Source organism: Rhynchophorus ferrugineus, unplaced genomic scaffold (assembly GCF_030347505.1).
Source record: "Rhynchophorus ferrugineus isolate W39M unplaced genomic scaffold, kcgeb_rfMv2 rfM17, whole genome shotgun sequence".
Classification (NCBI taxonomy): Eukaryota; Metazoa; Arthropoda; class Insecta; order Coleoptera; family Curculionidae; genus Rhynchophorus; species Rhynchophorus ferrugineus.
Window position 1 is genome coordinate 1,234,129 of NW_027472596.1, and position 5,276 is coordinate 1,239,404.

The window sequence follows — 5,276 nt, forward strand, 5'->3', positions numbered from 1 at the left end:
TTCATGGGGTGGAGACGTATTTTCAATACGCTCCAAGCTCTAGAAAGATACCTTTAAAAAAATATTATATATTTGAGTTTTAAAAACGCATAAAATAAATTATTAAAAATCTAAAAATAGCAAACTACAGCGATTCAATCAAATCTTCTGCATACTTTGATATAAGATTAGAACAATCAGCAATAACGTAAACTCCACCATCAAAATAGACTCAGTGACTATTGGTTATAAAAACATTAGAGACAAAAAACAGCTTTAACAACCTGTCGGAATAAATTGAAGAGAATATACAACCAAGGCCTGAAAAAGTTGTTCCCAAGCTACCACCAATAACAGTTTATAAGGTAGGAGTAATAAAACACATCCATGACCCATTGAAAGCCATTACTACGTACTACACAATTAAAACAGTGACCTATGAAAGAGTAAAAATCCAGTTGTTAGAAGCGGAGCACTTTAAAATCCTAGTAAAAGAATTAAATGAAAGAAACAACCAATACCATACATTCAGGCGAAAATCCTAGAGAGCATTCGTGTTAAAAGTATTAGATCACGGGACGGACTTTAACACCATCAAGGTAGCCCTAGCTGAAAAAGGCCACGAGCTCTTAAATATTCATAAAATACGACATCGCACGACTATAAAACATCCCGCCTATGTTCTATATTGATTTAAAACCTAATGGAAATAATAAGGCGGCGTATGAAATCACCAAAATATCTCCAGATGTCAATATATCCTTGGTCAGTAAATTTGCCTTGAATTTGGAGTTGTGGAACTATATTTGTATTTGTTGAAGTTAGAATAGAAGATTCCTCTTTTGTGATAACTTTTTGTATCGCCTCAGCATTATTTGCAATACCTAATCCTGCTTTTTTTAAATCTAGGATCTAAAAATGTAGATTTCCCGCATATCGTATTCATTTCTAAAATTGTCTTTTATTTATGATATCTAATAAACAATTTTGTCATTTTTTCTCCATTCACTTGTTAAAATCCTGGATTTGATGGAAAATTGCAGTCCACTTATTAATCGTATAATTAAAGACATCATTGGGATATCTTTCGCCAGATATCTCGGTGGTCATTATTTCAATGGGCTTTAAAATAGCCAACAAAATAAATTGTTGAAGTTTAAAGTAGAGTTTTCCTATCAGAAAATGTATTTATTACAAATATTTAATATACTTACTACTGTAAAACTAATACTACTGTAAAACATTATTCTGGATCTGCAAGAGGCTTGGACAAAAATCGTGAAAGTTTATCAAATAAGTATTACCTATTATAACAGTCCAAAGTAATACCTATTATGCCAGTCAAAAGTATCTTACTATTTATCATTTAAATATTTTTTTGCCCTCTGAAACTAGCGTTCCAAGATAATGTTATGTTAATTTACAGTATATAGTTATTCACAATCAAACTACAAAAAAAATAAAACGACATATATTACATATAAATCTGTATAAGCATAAATGTGGCGCATTACTTTTTTTTTGGCCTGCAACCGGGTAGGGGAATGCTGTTACGGATACCTGGTCGGGAAGACCCGCAGGAATAAGCGAGTTGGATTGGTTATGTGGAGACTGCCTCTGGGCTACCCACTAAACCCCATCCTATCAGCTGATCCAATGACCCTAAATGATAGTTCTTATTGTTAGTAAGGAGGATATCCCTAACCGGTAACACCGTTAAGAGGCACAAGGGCCAGGCAAGGGCGTGGCGTCGTTATCACACCACGTAGCTTGCGGTACATGAGTTAATGGCTCGCCGGAGAAGGTCAAGACAATTTGGAGTTAGAGCATGACGGGGTAGTGTCGGCTGTGATAGAATAAAGCTATCAAGAGCCGCATGAGTTATTGGCTTAAAATATTGCCCAGCTCGGTAATACATCTATTGTCCGAGAGACGAAGAGTGGAGAAGTATCTCGAGTAAACCTTGGATATAAAATCGTGAACTTGGGGAACGTCTGTTTTTTTTTTAGATAGACACTGGAGCTGTATAGAACGACTGATCGAACCAGCATCTTGTACAGGAGAGATTTTATAGATAGAGGAAGCCTGCTGGCCCGGTTGATAAGCGGGACAGCAAATTAACAATACCTTGACCTTTATGGAGGGACTTTTGAATGTGAGAATTCCACCTAAATTTGCGATTGAAGACAAGACCGAGATAGGCGGCTTCTTTTGACCATGGGATTACGGCGTTCTCGATTTTAAGACGCGAAATGTTCGATGCAAAACGCTTCTTGAGGAAGAAGATGGCCTGGGATTTCTGTGGGTTGACCTGCAACCTCCAGAAATGTAACCACTGGACCGTCTCATCGAGTTGTTTCTGGAGTGCGCTTCGGATATGCGGTGCTACTCTTGAAGAAGCAAAGTAAGCAGTGTCGCCTGCGTAAAAAGCAGGTTCAACTTGTGGTCTCCTAGGGATATCTGAAAGAAAAATATTAAATAGAGCGGGTGCCAGGGGGGAGCCTTGTGGAACTCCTGCGTCGATGGTTTTCCGGATAGAGAGAATATCTTCAATCTTCACCTGGAACGATCGTCCTGACAGAAATTATTTGATAAGAGCTGTTGGGTCATCAGGTAGACCTAATCGGATGCATTTCGCTACTAAGCCTTCGTGCTAAACCTTGTCAAAGGATTTGGTTAGGTCCAAGAAGACCGCTCCAAGTCTTTCACGTCGGTTAAAAGCACAGTTGATTTTTCCGGCCAGCATATGGGCCTGATGAATGGCTGAGTGTTTGGCGCGGAACCCGAATTGCTCATCTGGAATGATATTGTTTGTTTTCGTAAAATCATTAAGAGCATGAAGCATTGGGCTATCGAAATATTATCGAAACTCGGGGCCTTCTTATTCCGAATCTTGCTGATCATTTGCGTGAGTATTTTAGTTTTTAGCTTTTCGTGGTCGGTGACTGCAAAAGTTCCTGTCTCTGTTGATTAAGGGGGGGGGGTTATGACGTTTTGCGCCTTCGCCACGGGGATTTTAGAGAGTCGCCAGAAAGTTGCGGGGCCATCCAGCCTTTGGTCCGCTAGAAATGAGTTCCATTTCTCGGATCGCCAGGCTTTAATGGATTCCTCTACTTCTCGTTTTACTCTGTAAGTGTTTAGTGAATTAATAGCCTGGCTACTTACCTGAATAGGCTGGGTAGTCTTGACGGCCGGTGGTTTGGGCGTTGGCTGGGTAGCTGTCTTAGTTAGCGGCTTGGCGGACGCTGATCTGACGGCATTTCTGGAGGTTGATGGTTGCGAGTTGGCCTTGGTTCTCCGCTGGATAGGTTGGGTGGACGGCTTGGCAGCTGGCTTGGTTGCAGCTGCATGTCTAGCCTTATCGACGGCCTTCGACAGCTGAATTGGTTGTGGTGGGGTGATGGGGCTCCTCTTTCCCACCACGGTGAATCCATGATCCGGATCTTCATTTTCTAGCCGTTGAGATGTGATTTCATTTGGTGTCTCTTGAGATTGATGTACTAACTGCGCCGGGGTGGGTTTAGTAAGGACGTCTGGTAGCATCATCCGCATTGCGGAGAGCTCGTCTCCTTGCTTTGTTAGCAATATTCGCAGTTGAGTAACCTCAATTTTGAGCTCTGCCTTTTAATTTTTTAAATTCTCGATGAGTACAGGACCCATAATCCGGGCATCGTCAGGGCTATCATCGGCACATTTGTCGGTTTTTGACGGCAACTTTCTGAAGACGGTGCTGGCTCTGGCGTGCGGGACGCCATTGCCCCGCTTGTAAAACGCTTTCCGGCGTTTGCAAATGATAAACGTTGTCTGTAAATGCGCCTTTTCGGCGCTTACAGACGCTTTTTTTTAAATAGGCACTGATGGAAACGTGATAACGGATCGACCGTCTTAGAGAAAGTTTCGGGTGATTCTCGGAGGCGCAGGTAGGTTCGGCGGACCGGACACGACCGTTCTCTTCGAGAGCTAGCACGGAACTCCGAAACAACAATGCGCAAAACTCATTCAACAATGCGCCAGATTCCAAGCATATGGGCATACTAAGACAAACTGTCGCAAGTTGTACAGATGCGTGAAATACGCTCCCCTGCGCATTTCGTTCATTTCGTCGCCATCGTTATGCGACCAATAATTGCATACGCAAAACACGTGACGACAAAATAAATTGCGCCATAGGGAATGCCTAGTTTATAAAGCGTTGCAACACAAACTCTATTTAGCACTGACAGAAAAAAGAAATTTACAGCCACCAAAACAGCCCATACCATCTAACTCGTCTAAAGCACCAATACATCACTTGGTTTTTGTATGAACAAAATATTGATATCATGATGGTATCCGAAACACATTTCACGGATAAAAAATATTTATAGATTCCGAAATACAAGCTGTATCACACAAAACACCCAGATGGTGAAGCAAATGGAGGAACATCTATAATGATCAGTGAAATATGAGGCACCGTGAAAGAGAGAAATTCAGTGAGAAATATTTACAAGCCACCAGTCTAACTATTGAATAAGTGCATGGGCCATTAACAATTAATGCTATATATTGTCCACCTAAACACAACAAGGCAGCACAATACCACGGCTTCTTCTGGGCACACGGGGTTTCTCTTTACGCTGGGTAATAGGTTCATTACCGTGGGAGACTACAATACAAAACATGTTATGTAGGTTTCTAGACTAAGAACACCAAAAGACAGATAATTGGTCAAAACAATGAAGGCCCATAATATAAAGAATATATCTACTGGTGAGCCAACATATTGGCCGTCAGGTAGAAATAAAATTCCCGATACCATAGACTTTTGTGTTACAAAAAATATTAATAACAAAACGTGCAAAGCAGAATCATGCCTCGATCTATCATCTGACCACTCACCAGTTATTATAACAGTGAACTCAAATATCTCAACAAAACAAAATCACTTTATTTGCATAACACAAAAACCAACTGGCAATTATTTAGAGAAAAATCAGACAGTTTGTTATCACTAAATTTATCATTAAAATTAACAATACATGGGATAGGAATGACAAAGGTAAAGCGGAAGTTTTCTCTAAACACTTAAAAACCGTATTTAATACGTACCCATTTGAAATACCCGCAACAGAAGAAAATAACATAATGGAATTTCTTAACACTCCGTTTCAAATGGATCTTAAGGAATTTACTGTTAAAGATGTTAAACAAACAATACCTAATAAAATTTATTATAAAAAAGCTCCCAGTTTTGACCTAATTGCTAAAAGAATCTTGAAAGAATTCTCAGGAAAGTGCATCAAATTAAAAACATT